Genomic DNA, 23,988 nt, shown 5'->3' on the forward strand with positions numbered 1-23,988 from the left:
ACAAATGTCGTGCATTTCCATTTCGTGTATACCTTGATGATTCGATTTGATTTATGAAATCGTTGGAGCGCAATTCTTTAGTAGCTATATTAAGAACACTTGTTACCAAGTTCGCGGAGTTTGTCACATAATGCAGACTTCTTTAGAAGAAAGTATTCGACGACATCCGGTCTATCAGTTAAAGATTTAAGTGCGTATTGTTTTCGTTCATTATTAACAATGCGATAACAATGCAAATCACGGAACCAACGTATACATCGTCTTATTGTATGTATGTACTTTATCGGAAACTGTCCAGAGTGCTCTTAAGGCGATCTTTGAAATTTACGTAGTTCAGTATTGTACTTGTTTTGGAAATAAGAAATGGTTTCGACTAAGATATAAGTAAACGGACAGATTATTTGCACATTTGCCAAATACCAATGTCCTTTACAAATATTTTTGTCTTCAAGGATTCGTACTCATTACGTTTAATCCATATATTAAATAAGTGCTATGTACCTTTTTCATCACTGTACCATGCATAATGTACGCATGTATTAACTATTTGCATTTGATCTATAAGTTTAAGAGTTTCCTGATTTTTTTTTCTCTTTAGTTTCAGCTCTTTACCATCACATAACACAAATAATAAAACAGGGTTAAATGAATTGTCTTTTTGTCTTGAAACAAGGAAATTACAGTCTGTGTTCACGATAATCTGTCATAATGCGAAGAAAAACATGAAAACAGAAATATTTGAGTTAATCATATAGGAATTTATTTGCATTGAAACTAAGGGTGTCACGTTTACAGATTTTTCTAAACGTTTAAACGAATTGAAATAAACGACACGTTACCGTTTTAACGGTATCCCTATGCCCGTTTAAAAAGCATCAGTACCATCGCATTTCCAAATCGAAAATAGTATTTTATTTCCGGAAGTAATATTCAGTGCATATCCCATTCGCGCAATGGCGTCATATTAAAACCATAAAATATTATATAACAGAGCATCCGAATCATCACATGTGTATTCGTCATTCTATAAAAACAATTTAAAGAACGTCGAAAAAATCAATGAAAAATACTGTTTTTTTGAAAACGACACTCCGAAACAAATGCACGTATTTTGCATATGAAATACAATGCGTATATCGTTTGACCGCAGAAAATGAAAAACCAGTTAACTAGCAAAAACGTAATCCATATATAAGTTGGTTAGAATATTGCTTTTCAACATGCTACCGCAGTGTTTGACTTGGCTAATCAATCTCTTAAAATATTTCAAGATGGCGGCATATGCACTGCTTCCTTGCCAAGTTGTACGATTTTCGGAAAGTAGCAAAGATTTTCCGTTAGTTTCCGTTCATGTTTGTGCCATCCGCTAACCAATCAGAAATAAATTATTGCCGAATTCGGTAGCCCGTATTTACCGCAAGTACCCGGTTTCGCAGTTTGTCATCGATATACTTCGTACGGCTGGTCGGCTACGATTTTTGCAGCTCAATATTATTATATTGATATTGACTGTCGTTTAAACGTGTACTGGTTTGGTAAACGTTTTTCAGCAAAACACGAAACGCGACCGTTTAAACGTTTAAACGTGACACCCTTAATTAAAACACTTCAAGAGGAATGATAGCAGGTGCATACATACTTTGCCAAATACGTTGTTGAGATGCCAATTGCTTTGCTTTTACATTTATACGAGAGTTTAATTTTCGGAGCTAAATATCAATATGTATCATCACTTTTTAAAGTAACTAACATTTGTTCATTCACCTGTGCTTCAGCTAAGCCTAAACAGAGGGTAACATATCCCTGCCGCCCCAGGTGCCTGCCTGTCCCCTTGAACCCCACCATGCCCTTTTTATCTGATCACATTATTACACAGAACATCGACTTTGAATTTTCAATAATTTGATTAAACTTCCACAGTAAGTTTATTTCATTGATTATAAAAATAATTTTAAAATGAAATGTATATAAATGTATCGGTACATAGATGGGGTATTGGACTGTATACTAGGAAATTGAAGCTGCCGAAAGGCATGCTTATTTATGAACAGGGTCAAATTCCAAAACATCAAGGTTTTGCATGCCAACCATCAATCTGTTATTAGAGTGTGAGTTTTTTTTAATAATTATTTAAATCTCTTTATTGACTAATGGTTAAGTGGCCTTACCACACTTTTGAGGCACCTCAGTTTTCTCTAGGAACGTATCAGTGTCACACCAGAGTGTGACATGGACACGGATCAAAAGCCTTTATTTAGTCATAGGCCGGACAAGATTGACAGGTCGCACATACGCGCACAATACTTATATCTATGTTGTGCAGTTGTAGCGCATTAGATTTTGCGTCAAGAGGTCCCTAGTTCTATTTCCGAGGTCCTTTAATATCTATCAAATTTCATATATTTATATGAAGCTCTACAAATACAATTTATTACAGTGTTGGCTTAAATTAGTAAATAGTACCAAGTAGTTAAATCGTTGGATACAAAAATGAAGTATTAAACTTTCGTCTGAAATATTCACTTAAATAAAACCTGTTTTTAATTTAACATAGAAAGCTTTGCCACTAGAAGTTCAGTTCTTGACATTAATCTCTCATTGTTCAGACTTTAGAGTGAAGTTAATCTTTAAATAAATGATCAGATATTGAAATTGTATTCTTCGTAAAGAATTGTGTTGTGTCGTGGCAATGTAGTTAGTTTTTATATGTTTAGGCTTTGTATTAATAAAAGTTTATGGCTACTAAGCAGAATAATGTTATCAGCTACACACTGTTATGAATATTTCTCGTGGTTTATATGATGTGTATCAAATACAAATGAAGTAATGTATATATCTACCTATTACCTTACATGTCATTCTACCTCTAGATTAGCTAATATTTCTTCCCACAATCCAATACAATTCTCCTTAGATGCAAATCGTCCTTCGCTTCTAACTTATAACTTTGTCGACTTTATTAACGGACGGAATACGTTGCTCTGGGCAGTTAATATGTTCCCATAAATGTTATTTTGTTGTCTGCATGTTTACAGTTTCCCTTGAGGATGCTGCACAAAAGTTCGAGGAAGCCATCGTTAAACTCCATGCCAACCATAAGCAATACTTCTGTTTGATTGAACCTATCACGAGAAGCCTCGGTATAAAATGCATAGTGCAAATATGCCTGAGTCTACGTATACGTTAATATGCCGGATACTAATGTGTAAATATGCCAGCTACTAGTATCACGTAATTGCATTAGTGAACAATTCATAGTAAATGATGCTTAACTTTGTTAAAAAGTTATTATAAAGTCAAATTTAAATATAAACACTCTGAGAAAAAAAACAGGAACACTTTTTAAAATATTGTTTTTTTCTCAAGAGTAAAAAAAAACAATGCCGGATTTTACTTATTCCTAAAACGACCCTGCTTATGCAATTCTCGCTTGGTTAAACATGCTACTAGTCGTTGTAATTGAAAAAGCAATTGTAGACTGTGATTCAAAATATTCAATAAGATTACATTTTTGTATTTATTGTAAACTATCATTATCTTCATTTTTATCGATGTTAATACATGTTTGTCTGCTAAAATGATTATAATACACTTTCCCAGTGGCCGCCCTGAAAAGATATTCTAGCGAGTTTTTTACGGACATTAATGTCCAACTTTAAAGTTGTCAGCAAACGTTATCTAACTAACAATTGTTAAATATCCCTATAATATATTTTAGTCGTGTTACTCTTTACAGGCGCTACAGTTCCTTCTACAGCCTGTTCTAGAGTCCCTGGTCTATCTCGACATGCACATCTGGTAGGCTGAGAACGGTTGTCATGGAAACATAGTTACATTGTTTGCTGAGTTCATATCGCTGAGGAACCTAACTATGGTAACTTTAAACCAGTTGGACAACACACAAACACCTCACAGATACAAGTCAATTTATGGCACCGATATATTATTATGGTGTGGACTTTTTTAAATTTAACTTTGGCAAATAATCAATAATTGTTACCTTATGCAGACATGTTACTTTTCCGAACTATATCAAATCTTACAGGTATGCAAGGCCTTGCTCTTCTTAACTATTGAAACAATATTTATATTTACACAGACACTTTAAATTTACAGTTAGTTTTTCTTTTTATACAATCTGTAATACCTGTGAACATCGTTTGCTAATTATTTAAACATATCCTGAGATACTAGTACATATACTAGTAAATAAAGTGTTTTTCAACCGGGCCGGCTAGCCTTTTCGTTTTCACGCTGGACCACATATTCGGGGACTGCATTCTCGAATCCCAACCCGATGTGGTGTGATTGGCTTTGCTATTGTTTATACGACCAATCTATCTACAAATAAATAATGTATGCCTCCAACCTCCAAGCAGTATGCTGAGGAAAATGTCGATACGTGTACAAAATATGCTTGCTTGTCCTCCTAGGAACAGTAAATACAAACCATAGATACATTGTCACTAGCAAAGAATAATCACCGCACGCACGAACGCATAAAAACATTTTGCAATCGCTTTAAGCTTGCACTTTTTTTTATACAAGTATTATCTTAATGGTATGGTAACGCCAATTCTCCAATTGTTATAACCCACGGTATATTTCGTTGTAACTGCATTAGTATATCGTGCAAGAACAGGGTGACGCAATTTCGTGATTATAAATACTAAGAAAATATAAATAAATAATATATATATATATATATATATATATATATATATATAATGAAAATATACTAGAAGTGATATTATTCGCATTTTTCACTATTGAATTGAGCTGAAAAGAATTAACAGGTCAAAATAGTTAGTTAAAATTTGTTAACTGACCAATATCTACAACTCATCTTGCTACCAGTTGTTATGAAAAAATATATATTATATTCGATATTTTATATTACAGTCCAAGTCCTCTAAGCCTAAATGATCCGTTAAACAAAATTGTTTCTTTGTGTCGTATGAACGAATATGAACTAAAACTTAATTTAGATTCGCATCGTACATCGAATCATTTCTGTCGTCAGTTGTCAAACCGAAAGTACGGTTGATAGTTTAATGCATTATATTTCTCTTTCCGGGATATTGTTTTAACATGTTGATGCTGAATTAACACATATAGGTGTGTATGAAGTTAAAATACCAAAAATAAACAACGGTTGCGATATACACCTATAAACATAGCATATACTGTTAGATGCGCATACTTTCACTTTTATGGGATAAATAATGTTTAAATGTCTCATAAGCAAATGTTAAGTCAAATATTTAAAAGTTGTCCAAAAATAAAACTGAAGTTATACTTTACTGACAGTATCTTTACTTCTTAAAGTGAAATCCAAAATTTATTATTAAAGAAATAATCGACGACTTATCGTTGGTTATTGCGGTAATAACCAGCGGTATGGAGTTCCGATGTGTAGGAATTTAACCACGAGGGCATAGCGCGAGTGGTTTGAGAACAAGAATATGAACGACATACCGTTGGTTATTACCGCAATAAACAACGGTTACCCGGCGATTATTTCGATTCTACGACAATTCCACCACGAAAAAAATGTTTTACTCTACGTGACCGATCGGCTGTTGCATTTTACTTCCAGTTAAACTGAAAACAATATATTTATTTTTTAATTTTAATAAACAGTTTTAATAGCATGCAGTCAAATTAAACTCCATTGCAAATTAATTTCATTTTATTCAATTCAGTTTTAGAATTGAAAACAATACTTTTAGCGAAAAAACAGAATGCCAGTCTAAAATAGACCGACCATGATGCAATTGTGGAAAACGGAAAATGCCATAATAAACAAGGAACCATTTTTGGAAACAGCAGGAAATAATTAACCTTGAGGATCTATCAATGTGCGTATACAACTGAGTAATGATGCATGTACCTGTTACAAATTCAAACAACTAATGAACTAACGAATGTTATATGCAGTATAATTGACTGAGTCTGTCAAGTTTACTTGCCATAGTTGTTAATGTTCAGGTTGATAGTGCTAGATGAAATGTTTCCAGTGAACATCTGCAGTGTACGACTCTGTGAAAGAGAATAAGATTACAAAGTAATGTCTATTGGTTGTTGAACTTGTGCCTCGCTTTGTGTGATCGCGAAGGGATGGTTGGATGGATTAACATGACTAGCAACTTTGGTAAGTTCCTTTTGACTATGGCATATGTTACTGTTAGCAGGGCCTGTCAATTGTGGCGTTCATCGTCATCCGGCTTTATATTGATATATGATGCAAGGCTCGCCGAGTTGCGATGTCCCGTAACGGCCATAATTGCTTGGTCGTAGTACCTCATCTAGTGCAGATGAGATGATACAAAGGCCCGCAAGCAGTGGTTCGTATACCTTTTGCTAAGATTCTTTTCAGACAATTTTGACATAAATTTTCCAAAGGTACTCACTCAAACTGGTCTGTCGTAATACCGTGTCGCATCGTTCTCTGAAGCCCTATGATTCGGTCGTTGGAACATTCTATTGCAGTTGGAATTTAACTTTGAAATGAACTTTTAATAGGATTTGAGAGGGCAGTTTTGGCCCTGATTTTTATACAGACGCGGGTGTTTTTCTTTTTCTTTCCAATTTTCACCATGATGTGTCTTATCTGCCTCATTGTATGTCCTGCACAGATATCATCTACCTTTCCCATCTTTTTTTACCACGAAAGAATCTTTTCTCAGATCCGTAAGACCTTCTTGTCCATTTCTACCAAATGGTGACATAATGTCAAATATAACCTTGTTCTGGTGTGTCTCTGGGGTTTTTATCTGAAAACACACCACTGCTATATAGTTTGGCAATGTCTTCTTCACTGGTTGGTTCCTTGTGCGAGCTTTTATCTTTGCCTTCTCTGTTCAAACTTTTAATTAGCCCTGTCAAAACTTGATTTGAGAAAATAACATCCCTATCCTTCATTAGGTTAATTTGTCTGGCCATAGGTGGTAAAATCAAATGGTGATTGCTATCAATTCGAATTGAAATCAGGGCTGACTTTGAATAACCACGTCCCTCATTGGCTTAAACTGATGCATAAAACTTCTGAAGTGTTTCATCAAGTTCTTTCACTTCCATTTCAAAATCTGTACTAGGATAGCATGCTTTAAGCATCCAATCTACGACAAATATGATACTAGTACGTTAAATATATATAGGGATTTGTAAACAGATATGTGTGTGTTCTACCACATAATGGAATTGAATAATACATGTTTTTTAAGATTTTAAAATCATACTTTTATTCTAGTAATTCGAAAATTAAAACCGTTGGTTATATTCCAATTAAGCAACACTCAAAATTATGTTTGAATCGAAAGGATTAACAAAAAAGTGTTAATTATTGCAGTTATAACCTACAGTTATCAGTCGATTTGTTTAGAAAGCAACTTTAATGTTGTAATGGATATAAGTATTTGGCAAATGTGCAAATAATCTATACGTTTTCTTATATCTTAGTCGAAACCATTTCTTATTTCCAAGACACAAAATAGTAACATCGTATATAATCGCAATATTATTTGAATCGTTTATCATCACGTGCTGCGTAATGGCTGCAGGTAATCGTTCGGAACCAGACACAATTCTAGAGCGGAGGTTTGTTATCCAATGCCCCTGGTAAAATGTGCGCTTAAAGTCGAAGAGGTAGTAGAACGAGCTACATAAACATATAGGTCGATTTATTTATATAGTGTGGCACATGTTAAATGTTTAGCTCATATCAATTATCTGTTACAGCGTTTTTGTTTTTTGCCAACTTGGGAAAAGTACCGGTTCCACGCACATTGGGGTAATAAGCATGACAAAAACCTTAATAGGACAAACGCACGTCGTGTCATCTTCAGATAGGGTATATCGCGTCTTTTCAATTACTTGGTACCGAATTGCGTAAACCCATTTTAATATTATTTTACGTGTTTGTGCCATACTTTTGTGGTTTGTTTCGTTATATTGGCAAATGGTTTGCTTCTTTCAATAGCCTAATACAAATTAACGCAAAAAGGCAACAACCTACAACAATAGCCTTTACAAAAAAAAACTCAATTCGATGAGAGACGTCAGTGCCTCCGATTCTGAATTCATACAATAATGTCCTTTGCGTGTAATATTTACATATATATTCAGGTCGTATAAGATTATGTTTGCTACAATGCAATCGGGTACTTCAATCAAAAATGTAAACTGTACATTTCCGATAACGCATATTTTGTTACTTCATTGTGTTTACTGGAAATTAGACGGTAAAGAAACATTACTTCTTACCTTACCTTACTCCGGTAAGGAAAATTAAAAAAATAATAATTGCAAGCGATACAGATGTTTTAGAAGAAATTAAGTAACGTTCAAGCTTCTTTGCTTGATCAAGTGCGTTATTCTACCAATTATCAAAAGTGCCGTTGAAAGAAACGTAGATACGATTATATTTTTCTCTGCCTGTTGTAATATGAAAAAGACACAAACACACATAAAATAATTGGTATATATTCCATGATTGTACGACTTCCCTAACGATACTTGGACACTGCATGTTGCCATAATTGTTCTCTACATTAAACACTTGCTTTTATTTAAGGTGCTTTCAATGAAACGCCTGTCTATTGTATTCACGCCTTCATTAGTAAAACGTTTAAGTGCATACGTTCAAGTAATATCATGTGATCAGGATGAAATAATAATAATAATTTATCCTGCTTTTCAGACCAAAAGCAGCTTAAATGCGGAAATTAATTTTCAATGTTTACGAGCTATCTTTAAAACAATATACAACTATAATTATATTTGTATAACACTTCCTAGTATGAACACATGTTTAATGTAGTTGAAAGTTTATTTTGCAACATGTTCTTTAAAGGTTCATATCAAGTACATATACATCTGTGTTGATAATATAATAAGTGTGTTTGTGTGGACAATACAATATACAATACATACGTATATAACATAGCATGGCAAGCATTCAATACATGTGTAATATTGTTCATTAAATCGGTAACGTGACATATCGCAGGTAATTCAACACATCATTGCAAATATTTAAATATTCAAAAACGTAATTTTAACTCATAGCAATATTGACAATAAGAAGAATAAAGGAAGATAAGGCGCACAGAGAAATTGACTTAGATAATAAAACAAATTGTTTAAACTAAATAAATAATATGTCAGTATTAAACAAAATACGGTATTATTATCATCTGTGCACAGTTATCACGTATGTTAAACACTTAATATTAGAACCTGTTACTAGTTACTACACACAAGTAATAAGCGATTACCTTGATGATCGTATTGTAAGTGAAATTAAATTATAATTAAGGATTGTAGATTGAAAATATATGTCCCCGACCGGGTTCGAACCTCAATGTTTTAACATTAAAAAATTGATTACAAGACATTTTGTCATATCAATGCTTTTAATTGTTAAAGTAATGGGTAACAGACAGCCGATGCGGAAGTTTACTTCCGAAACATTAGAAATTAACTACTTGCTGATTTGTGACAGGAATTGTTATTGTGTTCTGACACTGGAGATTCAATGTTCCTAAGTTTTGTCGCCAAAAGCAAACACAAAAACAACAATAACAAAAAACATAAACGTTGTATGATTAAATAGATCACTCAATTACTGGGGAGAAAGATATACGGCATAAGTCTCTTTATCAATCATTTAAATTCATGGTTTAAATGTTTTACATGCGTCATAAATTGACAATTGGAACAGGAAAATAATTTGCTACCAGGCAGAAGTGAGGCGTTCCCCGATAAGTAAGGCGAAGCGATATTTGACAAACAAACCTCAAAGATCTTAGGCAAACAAAATATTTCTGGTGTGCCGGCTCGCTTCGTCACCAATGTTTAACCTTAAAATTCATGGTACACTTAAACTATGCACCTTATGTCTGAAAACATTAACATGCATCAATAAAAAGTATAAAATCCCTTGGCGAAATTTGTGTACAAGAACAGTAAAGGAATTTATTATTCCGAATATTGGATTTAGATTTTCCGCTATTTCCGCTATTCTTCCACTGTTAATTTATTTGACATCATGGCTGAGTGAAGCCGCACGGTTATGCTTATGGCAAAGAGCAGAGGAATTATTATCAAACTTAAACACGAAGTATAAAGAAGAAATGAAATCTAAATCTGGGGATTGAGTTATTTACATCAAATTGTGAGGTTTAAATCGGAAATCGTCTATGTACATTTAATTCATTACATCCCACGGGGAATATATTATATTTGTTTTTCGAGTACATTGAAGATTTGTTTTAATGTAAGGTAGTTTATTAAGCCAACAAAGCAACTCAAAAGACCATAAACTGCAACACGGAACTTAAAGACAAATTATGTGGTTATATTGAAGTATACTATTACAACTTGAATAGTTATCAACAGCCTTTCATTCCAATAAATGAAAAGTATGAGTAACATAATTTATTTAAGTGTTTTACAGTGTGTATTGGTTTTAGTTTCAAGTGTGCTACATGGCCTGGGGAAAAAGCTAATTAATTGCCTCATTAAATAACCATTACTCAACACCAATACAATTAGAATCATGCACATAGTCAACCTTTCTTAAGAAAGGTTATTGTATTATCTTTCTGAACGATGCCCTTTATAGACAGTAAGCTCATAGTTCTACAAAATATAAAGGTGATTTGATTATTTAAATAAGTTATTACAGAACTGCCGCCGTACTTAGTTGATTCTTTGAAAAAGAAGGCAAACAACATATGGCAATACAGTTTATAAACATGTAGCCCTGTGTTTCACGTGTCTTATTGTTTATCCCTTTCCTAGGCACTAAAAGAAACAACACAGTAAGTGGTGTCCAATGCGCGATACAGAGCTCTTAACATGCAATAATCAAGAGTATTTTCCACAGTTATATCTCACAAAAGACATACCGGGCAATGTAGTTCAAATACCGTAATCTACTTGAACACAGGTTAGCTGCAAACAAATATTTAAACACGTTACGCCCCAGCAACAACTATAAATAAACACGCCCAATCGGGTACATCTATGTAAAATAAAAGTACATTTTTGGTATCTACTATTTAATAAGTTCGGAAAGTTTTAGCATTATTTTCGACACAGTATGCACAATATTGATTTGACAAATTTTCGGAAGGATGCATTACAGTACCCAATAATGAATGGGTTAACACAGCTGTTCAGTACATATGTGTAATAGAGGAGTGCCAACCACATAGGATACTCGTATCTATGTAAGGAAGAGGATATTTTTATAATTGTGTTTGGACACAGGCTCAACATTGACACGAACACCATCACAAAAACCATCAGTGTAATCCGTCTACGGAGTCGCTGGTTTCTCAATCGTAAGTCTCTTCTATTGGTTTTTCGGACATTTCTTACTGACATACTTTGATTGCAAGAAGTGTTGGTTTGCGGGGAGTGCATTGATATAGACGTTTCAATTTCATCAATCGATGTATTCCCATCCGCCGATTGTGTGTCTTTTGCATATTGCCAATGCATCGCGTCTTCTATGTGAGAATCATCTGTTTCTTCATCTGGCTTGCAAGATTTTACTTTTCTAGCAATCAGTATGTACATCACGATCAAACACAGAGATGCGATCGTTACGATTGCTACTTTAATCATACTAAAAGATGTCAGAAGCAGTTTATTTTTCCCAACATCTGAGTTCATACAATGTCTTCCAGTTAATGTTGTATTGATGTTTAGTCGGACTTCAAATTCAGTGATGCCAGCGCTCACGAAATCTGGAACACAAATTCCACTCGCGAATACAACTATTCCCGCAACGGACACAATCACTGTCTTTGGTGAACATTTCCAACTTGTCACCGGCAAATATACCGTTATAAATCTGTCTACACCAAGTAGTAATACAAGTAAGAACGAGGTTGAACAGCAAACGTTGCTTGAGTACAATATAACTTTACAAGCAAGTTCATATGTAAATGTATACGGATACAAAATAAGTGTTGTAACGCTGAACAGAATCAAACACGTGAAAAAGTCTATTAAAGAAATTGTTGTTAACAGCAGTTTTGTAGTTGATGTACTTGTTTGCGATTTCCTTTTGTAGAACACAAATGCCATTCCGTTACTTAAAATACCTATTGAACAAGCGGTAACAATTAATAACAAAACGGGCATGAATTCCAAAACTCTTTTCTTGTTCAAATTTTCAATCAATGTCGCGTTCACATGCACTGTTGCGTTATCCATGGTATGCCAATTAAATTAGACGTTCTATGTTACATTAATATTGTCACGTAATGAAGATAAAACAAGTCTCTGATGTCTAAAATATTTCTTTATTTTACTCTATTCTCTAACATCAAAATTGTATTTATAGTTTAAACATTATTTTCTAAGTCTATCTGTTGTATTTTCCTAACCCAAGCGCAGAGTGCCGCTCTCCTTCCAAACATCCCCATTTTGTCCCCAATTTAATTTGCATATTTTTCTTTTAAACTTTTGATTGGTCCTCAGCTAGTATGGTTATTATTCATTGGTTGATTCGTCAGAATATTCTAGAAGGAACACTTTTTTCATGTATTCACTTGCTTGGCGGATATACTAAAATTTAATCAATGTATATTGGTACTAATCAATTTTTATTGGTATAGAGTAATTCTGTTACTTTCGTCAGTACTATGACTTTTGTACTCCAGACAATAGCAGACCTTTTCATCTGTGCTGTTTATTGACCATGATTGTTACTTATAATCTCGTATCTATATGCTGACTCTGGACTCAATGTATTCTTGTTTGGATTTAATCAGGTCTGACTTTCTATGTTATTGATTCCAATTATACCCCACCCTGAGTGTGTTTGCTTTCTTACTTTAAATAAATCTTAACCAGGTCAGTTTTGTAAATATCTCCCAAGTTGTATTATTAATTGTTCAGACTTTATCTTAACATTGCATGTATACATTCATCTTAACTTTTCATATACATATTACTGAAATATAAACTCATAAGAATAATATATTAATTATATTATACATCTACATAATCAATTTCTAAATTTCTAGGTTCTATTTCCTAAATTAGTTTGTTAATAATAATGATATATTCATTATAACCCATTACATTACACATCTACATAATCAATTTCTAAATTTCAAAGTTCTATTTCCTAAATTAGTTTATACAACAATCACACGACAATAACAATACCATAATGTACAATGAGATAAATTCTTAATATTATATATAGTATATGTACATTACGTTACACAACTCACCCTTTCAATTGAATTTTTTCTTATTTCACGATATGAAAAAAATTATGATGATGTCAAAAATCTAATCCTGAGATCTGGACGAAGATAAGATTCTAAAAATATAAATTTTTTTTTTTTTTTTTTTTTTTTTTTTTTTTTTTTTTTTTTTTTTTTTTTTTTATTGTCTATTACCAAGTTTGCGTTGTTTGTGTTCTAGTAGTATTTGTCTGTATCTCTGTATGTGTGGTAACCGATGTGATTCATGAATGAGGGCTATATCTGGTAATGTCAACTGTGTAAAACAAAAAGTACATACATGTGCGTTGTTCAAAGTTCTGTATGGTGTGCCGCATGTTGGATGATATGTAAGTTTACAGCAAGGTGTTTGTACTGCTGCTATACTATGTTTTGAACAGAACTTACATAAAAGTTTTGATAAAAATTGATAACGTCTTTGGCGTTGGTGGCCTTGAGTGAAATATTGTTGGATGCGGTTATGCAATTGAGTGTTATCTGTTTGAGCGAATGTGGTGATTGACATGTTGCGTATTTTGTTTGGGATGGATGTTGAATATTTTAATCGACGGAATGTTTGTAGTGATTCTAAAGAGTCAATGCCGTAGTACGTGAATATTGCTTTGCAAATTTGATAATTGAGAATGTGTTGTTCGTTTGTTAAATGATTGAGCATCTGTTGATGAAGAAGAGGTATGTTGAAATACGTAATCACGAAAATTAATGTATCCACTTGAATTTCGCCAGATCTCATCATATAAGTAAAAATTGAAACATTATGTTCTTGTTCAAGGGTGGACATTTTTTCAAACGTAGTTATAAAATAATGTATTTCTTCTAATTGAGTTTCTTCAATGGGTAAAGTAATGGAAACTGGCAATTGAAAATTAAATTCTTTGTAGAATCTAAAAAATGATTGAAAGAAAATCGAATTAGTAATCCAAAAGGCAATGTGTACAAAGAGGTCAACGAGGTACATGGTTAATAAATGAAATAGATAGTTATAAAAATAATGAAATGTTTATATCCGTTCCGTCAGTGGGCAGCACAGTTCTTGTATGTTATTTTAGTGGACAATAAAGTTAGTGTAGTTGGGCGTCAGCGAAAAATGTTGTTCTTGTAGAGTTGGCGTCAGCGGTTGATGTAGGTCTTGTAGACTGGTTGATATTGGAGCTCCTGCAGACTGGGTGTCGGCAGACGATAAAGTTTGTATAGTTTGGTGTCCGTGAACGATGTTGGTCTTGTAGAGTTGTTGTCCGCGGATGATGGGTTTCCGGTAGATCGGGCGCGATGTTGGTCTTGTAGAGTTGGTTCCCGCGGATGATGGGTTTCCGGTAGATTGGGCGGCCGCTTCCGGTAGAGTCACTCTGCGGTAGAATAACTCGTGGAATCAAAATCATCGTTAGATACAGTTCATGGTGTTGACATTAGTCTTGGTAAATTATATACAATGTGGCGATAACACATATTTCAAACGTTCGTTGTAGATTATACGAGTGTTCAACGCATCTTGGGTAACTATAGACAACATCCTAATAATACATATTCCAAACGTTCTTTGAAGATTATACGAGTGTTCAACGCATCTTGGTTAACTATAGACAACATCCTAATAATACATATTCCAAACATTCTTTGAAGATTATACGAGTGTTCAACACATATATACAGTCACAATAGACGAATACGGGTGATATATCGATCGATGTGGTAGTGCACTAAACAATTGTTCGTAGATTTTAGTTTGCAAGTATATCGTTCTGTTCATTATTGACGATAGTAGGTAATATCCAGTAAACAGCCCATGGTGCTGTTTATGGTTCACAACTTGGTTGTTGACAAGTTGTTATCGTCAAGGATCATCCTGATGTTGTCGTCTGGAAGGGTTTGTTACCCTCGTAGAGACGGGTATAGGGATGACAGTGTTCTCGGTCGTTGCGGGGGTGCTGAGGGCTTGTTGACCTCAGACACGAGAGGTTCGTGCGCCACATCACAGGAAGCCACGCCCACATAACCCGGGGGACTGATTTCTCCCAGGTGCATATCATCGTTGGCAGATCGGAATTGGGCAATTATGGGACGATTAGATCGGGTCATATGTTTACATTTACAGTAAATAAGGAGTGCTGCACCAGAACTCAGAGCGGTCGCTACACCAATGATAATGTAACCCCATAATGGGAAGTCACCTGATGTCGTGTCAATGTCATTTAATTGTCTGATACTCTGCAGTTTTGTTATTAAAGCTTCCATAGGTATTTCTTTGATGTTTGATAGGTCATGAGGCATTTCGGTTTTAGTGAAATTAACGAGAGAGGTATGGAATGGTTTCCAAATGGAAGAACCTTTAAAGGTAGGTATGTCGAGTTTGTCGGTCGGAAGCCGGGTTTGACTGGAGTTAACGTACCAGGCATTTAATGTAAAGTATTCATTGTATGCGCGACAGTTCATGGGTACATTAACAATGTCTATGGGAGCGATAGCGCGAGCGGATATTTTATTTTGGGAATGATCTTGACATATCGTCACGAGGCGTAGGTCTTGTCTAGAGACTATCGCCCAGTTACCAGATCCTAAATATTTGGCAGCAGGTAAGACGGTGTTAGGGTGTATGATCACCTTGCAATAATCCTTTATGTGCTGAGTGTTGTTAATCATAATGGCTATGACGCATAATTTAGACATGTCTACTTGGTAGAATGGGGATTGTACGTCACATGTACGTCGCGCTTGACAAGTTTTCAGTTCGTTATTTGTCAATAGGCAGTAGTGATTTCGCGCTTGATCAATCAAGAAGCCCTTAGTTTCAAGTTCGTATCTAGCGGACATGTTATAGTGGATCTTATTGTTATTGATAGTTTCGTTAGCGGGTGAGTAGGGCATATCGAAATTGAATACTTCGTATACCTCGAAGGAAGCTCCTATCTCGAGGAGAGGGATGTCCATTGTAATGATAATAGTAGTAGGTGACATTATGACGGTCGTTGAGGTAGATTGGTAATAATGCCATAGGTCGGTCTTGGGATTAGTTGGTAGTTGTAAATTATTAGGCAATTTTGTCGCAATGTCTAATAGTACGTCTTTCAGGTGAATAGGTGAAATAAGAGATGGAAAAAGTTTGCCAGTGCTGAGCATATTAAGTTGTCCTTTAAAAGTTTCTAGATATAGTGATGCGTGGAAAACAGCCTGACGTAATTCATCAACCATGACCTTCAGGGAGTTGTAATTAACCGTATAATCTTGAATAGCATGGGTCATTGCCTGTAAACGTTCATGTGTGTGCATGATTTTTTCGTCAAGTTGTCTGAGGGTAGATATCAGAGTGTTAATGGAGTGGCGATTCTCAGTTATGTGTTGTTGGGTAACATTGAGAATGGATAAACTATTTTGTAACACATGGATAATAGTTTTCTGGCTTTCTTGAAGTTGATTAACGTGCGTTTGAATATTACGGATGTCAGAATCGTCAGCTGTGCCGAAAAGAAATTTAAAGAATCCGCCTAGGGGTAACAATGAGCGTTTCTGGGTATGACTGAGCGTTTTATAATCTAGATAGCTGTCAAGTACGTTGTCATGGTCAGAACGGATGTATTCGATTTCCGTATGGAGTTGTGCTAATGATTGTTCAAATGCGTCTGTTTGTAAAAGTAGATCATTACGTTTGAATTGGAACATCATGTCTTTCGTGGTATTCGTGATATCGTTTAGTCGGGCTTCAAGTTGGGTAAGAAATGTAGAGAAGACGTTGGTATCGAGAAGTAGGGCTATTTGCCAATGAGCTCTGGTCACAGACACTTCGTTAACTTTTTGAAATATAACATTTTCGTTAATCTCAAGTCCTCCGATCATGCGCAACGATAATATCAAAACAAATGATGGCAACATCATCTGAAATATTACAAAGAAGAAGTATATTATCCGATTTGGTTACTAACTAAATGCTATTTACATAACTTGGGGTCATTTAAGCGTATAGACGTCAACGTTGCTCGTGTGGTCGTTATGGTAAATATTACATATGATCAGCTATTGCCTCTAGGCACGTGAAAATCACTTTCTTAATAGATTTATTAGACCTTTGACGTTGTCGTATTGATTTTCTTTTTTTGTGCTTAATAGCTATTTCATCAATTTGCATGTGATGATCGGTCGAATCGGTGTCCGATTGACGCGGGGGTGGATATTGTTGTTCAGCCCTATCGTATTGATGTGTGTCGGATTCGCTAGAGTTTGACGCATTGTATTTGAATTGTTTTTTCCGTAAATGTTTTTGTAATTCTGCTAAGGGGATGTCTTCCTCCTCATCAGAATTGTCCCGAATTTGGCGGGTTTGCCTAGTTATGATAGGTAATCCGTGTATTGACTTATTTAAATCGCTATCAGACTCACTATTTTCGGCAAAAGCTAAATTTGCTTTCCTTATGGGGCGTCCCATATTAGTATTTGATATAGGCCACTCATTTATGTTAGCATGTCTTATTTGGTCAGCATGAACTTTAATAGTTGAGTTGTCTAATTGATTCTTTATTATGTATGTTAACGGTGATTTTTGTTCGATAATACGATAATATGGTCTCCATTTACTGTCTAATTTATTTGTACGATGTAAGTTCTTATAGTAAACGGGGTCGTTAATCTCAAATTTGATATCTTGTGTATTTTTATTCGCATATTCGGCTTGTTTATTTTTAGATTTTTGAATTTGTGCACACACCTTTTTAAATGATTTGTGTTGTTCTTCTAATATTATTTTATGATAATCCTCACCGTGATATTTACGCCTAGGTTTTAACAAATTGTCTATTGGTAGAATGGGGTCTCTGTTAAATACTAAAAAGAAAGGCGAATGTTTTGATGTCTCTGAATGGGAAAATCGCATAGCTGCCAAAGACATGTTTAAATGTAAATCCCATTGTTGTACGTTTTCTTGAACGCGTTTTGATAGTATATTGTTCATAGTCGAGTGAGAGCGCTCATTTTTACCGTTAGCTTCTGGGTGATATGTGGACGTTTTGACGTGTTGGATATTCATGGATTTTAATGTTTCTGTAAACGCCGTACTAGTAAACTCTTTACCATTATCGGTAATTATCCTTATGGGACATGAATGACGACAATAAATCTCGTTTACTAACAGGTGTATTACGCTATCAGATGACTTATCCGGCGACGGAAAAGCCTCTATATATCCGGAAAATTGATCCACGAAACATATTATATATCTATTTCCGGAAAGCGTTGTTGGGTATGGTCCGCATATATCTATGGAAACGACCGAGAAAGGGAATGGTGGTATTGCGGTTTCTGATGATACGGGAGCTTTAATTGCTTTCAAGTTTCTAGTTTGACAGACAATACATTTCGACACGTAATCATGCAATTCTTTGAACATTTTAGGCCAATAATATTTCTCTTTTATGGTATGAAAAAGTCTTTGAGAACCACCGTGTCCATTTTCGTCATGATATTGATTAATAATTAAACCTGTCAGGTGTTTAGGTACAAAAAGCCTAAAGGTAGGTTCTTCATCGACGCTCGATATATAGTATAATATCTCATCAACCATAATGAATTTTCCATCTTCGTGTTTGTTTAGTTTCCCTAATTTTAATCTCGTTCTAATCTCAGATATGTGTGGGTCTTTTCCTTGTTCAATTTCCATGTTACAATCATTTATTTTATCGGGTTCGATTGTCTCGTTATTTATAACCGTTTGTGGGATCGTGCTATTATCAATTACTTGTCTGTGATCGATATGCGTAGAGTCAATTACATTAATTTCGCGCGTCTGGTTTTTTCCATTTATTTCCGAACTAATTGTATAATGTTTATCGTTAATATCTAATTCTATTTCTGTTTGTTCGTCTCGGTCATTCGTTATTTTGGTGTTTGGTGGTCGGCTTAGAAAGTCGGCAATTATGTTCTTTTTTCCCGATATATACTCAATTTTGCAATTGTAACCTGCTATACTTAAGGCCCATAATTGTACTTTCTTGTTTTGCATCGGAGATTCAAGAAGGAATTTTAACGGGCGATGATCCGTTTTGATAACAAATTCGGCGTTGTGTAAATAATGGTGTAATTTATTTAGACTGTAAAATATGCTGTAACATTCTTTCTCAATAGTACTATATTTACATTGCGTCGGGTTTAATCGGTGCGATAGAAAGAATATCGGTTTTTCCCCTACATAATCTCCGGTTTCATTATCCCCGCATTTTTGAGTTAAACAAGATCCGATGCATTTATCCGAAGCATCTGTATACAGAATATAACCTTTATTCGGGTCTGGATAGGAAAGGTAAGGAATTTGTGTGAACGAGTCTTTTAATTGTAAGAAACTATCTTCGCATTGTTTTGACCATTTAAATGGGACATTCTTTCTCGTGAGATTAATGAGAGGCTCTACTACTTCTGAATACGACGGACAGAATCTCCTATAAAATCCTGCAGCACCTAAGATAGATCGTACGTCGCGTACGCACTTCGGCCTAGGGAATTGTCGGATCGCTTCTACTTTTAACGGATCTGGCCTTATACCGTTTTCATCTATAATGAAGCCTAGGTATCTAGTCTCTCTTTGCAAGAATTGACATTTCGATAGTTTAAGTTTTAGGTTATGCTTATTGAGACTTTGCAGTACTGTATCTACGTGTGATAAATGGGATTGTAAGTCAGGTGAAAATATTAAAATATCATCCAAATACGCTACGGCGAATCCTTCACAACCCTTAAGTACTTTATTAGCTAATTCTTGAAATATCGATCCCGCCCCAGACGCACCGAATGGCATAACGTTAAAATGAAATAGACCCCTAAACCCTGAAGCAAAAACCGTTTTTTCTCTGTCTTCTTCTTTTATAGGTATTTGCCAATAACCCGATATTAGATCTAAACTGGTGAAATATTTACTTTTCCCTAATAACGCCAATATATCATCGATTAATGGTAATGGATATGCAATTGGTTTTGTAATTTTGTTAAGCTGTCTGAAATCGACGCAAAATCTTTTCTCTTCTTTTTGATCTTTATTTGAATCAAGGTTATTTTTCTTTTTGTCTACTAAAACAATAGGGAAACTCCACGGACTTCGCGATGGGCTTATTATGTTTGCCGCTAACATTTCGTCAATAGCTTTATCTATGAATACCTTATTGTTTAATGGTGTTCGATACGGCCTTAATTTAATGGGAGGATGGTCCCCTGTATCGATGTTAAATTCCATTGCTGTAGTTTGTGTTAGTTCTAAATTATTTCTTGCGAAGAGAGTTCTGTGTTTTAAGAGTATTGGAAGAATATTTTCTTTTTGATCCCCAGCGACATGTAAATCTGATAGAATCTCATCTTTAGATAAGCCTGATTTGGGTGTATTGTTTTTGATAACGCTTTCGATAGAACATATTTCATTATCTTGGATAGCTTGAAGTTGGCCTATGGGACAATTACGTCTTAGTCTAATCGTTTTATGGGTATTGTTTATAATTAGAATAGGGAATTTACGATCACGCGTTGTCTTGACTACTGAGTTAACGATTGTTAAACCGGGTTCATTATCAAAGAAAGAATTACTTATTCCAGTAAAGTCATAGTTTTGGTTTGAGCGTAAGCTGTTTCTCTTCGTCCTGGCAAGGAGTCTATATGCAGTTTGTGGTTTAAGAACGGTATGCCTAGTTAGCCTCGCTATTACCGAAAGGTGTACATCTTCTTCCAGAGGTACATAACAATCTTTTATTCTTAAACATCCTAGATCAAAGTATACACGGACACCGTTGTCTTGTAAGAAATCTCTCCCTAGTATTACGTTCCTATTAATGTTTTCAACGACAAAAAATGTATGTTCAATATATATACTCCCTATTTTAAATTTTAATTTTACATTCCCGCGAATGTATAGCGAGTTACCATCGACCGCTTTTAGATTAATTTTTGTCATTTTAAGTGGTGGTTTGTGTTTTAATAGATCATAAGCTCTTTTACTAATTACAGAAAGTTCTGCACCAGAATCTATCAAGCTCCTAAATTTACAATTTCCTATTGAAATGAGGCAAGAATTTGGGTTTCCACACAAAGCAATATTATACGTCTTTACGTTTCCGTCGTTACCATAGACCCCTTTTTGGTACGACGTTCCTAGTTTTTTTGATTAAGGTATGGTTTTCTTTGAGTACATTCTCTACTGAAGTGTCCCAATTTTCCACAATTCCAACAGTCTATTTTGTCTTTCCAATTTTTGTCATATTCGTTCTTACGTGCGTAATTGTTTTGACCTACGGCGTATGCATTTATTTCGTTTTTCCTACGTCTACAGTCTTGTATAACATGACCCTGTCTCTTGCAATACCTGCAAGTGTTTGATGGTCTCAAATGATCGATTTCCATGGGAACAGGTCTATTAAGTGGTGTTTGAACTTGATTATGACTCAAATGTGACCTTAATTCGAATCTTGCTCTTACATTTTGTTCGGCTAATGCGGAATTGACTGCTGACGCTAAAGTAGTCGGATTTTCTCGCATTAATTTAAGGCGTAAATAATCATGTCTCAGGCCGTCAATGAAAGTTCCAATTAACTGACTTTCGATCATCTCGAGGTTATCCTCAACATTTTCATACGCTTCACTAGATAAAGACAGAAGTCGTTCCGCGAATAATTGGACATTTTCGTCGGGTTTTTGTTTGAGTGTTTTTAAGAGAGCAAGAGCATAATGAGGGTCCTGGATTTCTGCGAATCTTATCTTAAGTTCATTTTTTAAGGTTGCCCATGACTCATCAGGAAAATCAGTCAAATACCTCTGAATGTAATCGCTAACAAGTCCCCTACTGGATTGGTAAGCTACTAACTTCAATTGATCCCCCGCCAAACGTGAAAGTACCCCATATTTCTCTATGTTTTTGATCCAATTTTTGTATTCTTTAGGATTTCCGTCATAAGTTTGAATTACTTGTGAGACGCTTTGAGTTCCGATAGCATTTGTTACTCCTCTAATTTGTTCGCTTAAATTTTGAAAGAATTGTGGAATCGCTTGATCTGCCATCTTAGATAATTAACCATAGGAAAATAAGTCAGTCACTCACCGAATATTTGCCCGTTCGTTGTGGAGGTCCGGCACGTTTTCTTCCCTCTGGCCCGTGAAAGAAGTGGTACTTCTGGTTGATCCTGTCACCGCGCACCAGTTAAACACGTGTCACGTAATGAAGATAAAACAAGTCTCTGATGTCTAAAATATTTCTTTATTTTACTCTATTCTCTAACATCAAAATTGTATTTATAGTTTAAACATTATTTTCTAAGTCTATCTGTTGTATTTTCCTAACCCAAGCGCAGAGTGCCGCTCTCCTTCCAAACATCCCCATTTTGTCCCCAATTTAATTTGCATATTTTTCTTTTAAACTTTTGATTGGTCCTCAGCTAGTATGGTTATTATTCATTGGTTGATTCGTCAGAATATTCTAGAAGGAACACTTTTTTCATGTATTCACTTGCTTGGCGGATATACTAAAATTTAATCAATGTATATTGGTACTAATCAATTTTTATTGGTATAGAGTAATTCTGTTACTTTCGTCAGTACTATGACTTTTGTACTCCAGACAATAGCAGACCTTTTCATCTGTGCTGTTTATTGACCATGATTGTTACTTATAATCTCGTATCTATATGCTGACTCTGGACTCAATGTATTCTTGTTTGGATTTAATCAGGTCTGACTTTCTATGTTATTGATTCCAATTATACCCCACCCTGAGTGTGTTTGCTTTCTTACTTTAAATAAATCTTAACCAGGTCAGTTTTGTAAATATCTCCCAAGTTGTATTATTAATTGTTCAGACTTTATCTTAACATTGCATGTATACATTCATCTTAACTTTTCATATACATATTACTGAAATATAAACTCATAAGAATAATATATTAATTATATTATACATCTACATAATCAATTTCTAAATTTCTAGGTTCTATTTCCTAAATTAGTTTGTTAATAATAATGATATATTCATTATAACCCATTACATTACACATCTACATAATCAATTTCTAAATTTCAAAGTTCTATTTCCTAAATTAGTTTATACAACAATCACACGACAATAACAATACCATAATGTACAATGAGATAAATTCTTAATATTATATATAGTATATGTACATTACGTTACAATATAATTTAAAATGTATAGTCCAATCTTTTATCTTTATGGTAAAAATAATTTCCGTCTTTAATTTTGTTTTATTGCTAATCAAAGTCAAAGTGAAGCAGGCATGTTTGCAAAACGCATTTATATTCCGATACAACTTTTATTTCCTCTTCGTGATTTTAGAGGAACGTTTTGAAAGTCGTGATGTTTTTATTTGAAAAGGGTATTTCATTAAAACATTACCACATCAAAGTTTGCTCAGTTTATGTTCATTTTCTCAAGTTTGTATTCTTTTTGTTATTCATCGTAGTTAAATAAAAAAACACACCCCATATATATATATATATATATATATATATATATATATATATAAAAATTTATAATACTAAGTTAATCTGTTGAACCAATCACACACTTTAGATGTACATGTTGACAGTTTGCAAAGCAATACAAGTGCTTTGTTATGGTGTTACATTTTGTTGTTGTATTTTATAGCAATACAGGAGAAATGTGTCGAATGTATAACGATAATTTATTTTTGCGTTTGTATTTGATGAGGATATATTACACTGAATATGGATATTGCACTATTGGATT

The 23,988-nt window shown here is 34.4% G+C and overlaps 1 long non-coding RNA gene across 1 annotated transcript; it reads right to left on the bottom strand.

The window, feature by feature from the left end:
• Positions 1–12,304: 12,304 nt before the first annotated feature.
• LOC127842511 (uncharacterized) lies at positions 12,305–23,314 on the bottom strand. The gene is made up of 2 exons (XR_008031675.1): positions 22,327–23,314; positions 12,305–12,585 (listed from the first exon to the last, which is right to left on the bottom strand). It is a non-coding gene; the product is annotated as an uncharacterized LOC127842511 (long non-coding RNA).
• Positions 23,315–23,988: the final 674 nt, after the last annotated feature.

This window comes from Dreissena polymorpha, chromosome 8 (genome assembly GCF_020536995.1).
Source record: "Dreissena polymorpha isolate Duluth1 chromosome 8, UMN_Dpol_1.0, whole genome shotgun sequence".
In the NCBI taxonomy this organism is placed as follows: Eukaryota; Metazoa; Mollusca; class Bivalvia; order Myida; family Dreissenidae; genus Dreissena; species Dreissena polymorpha.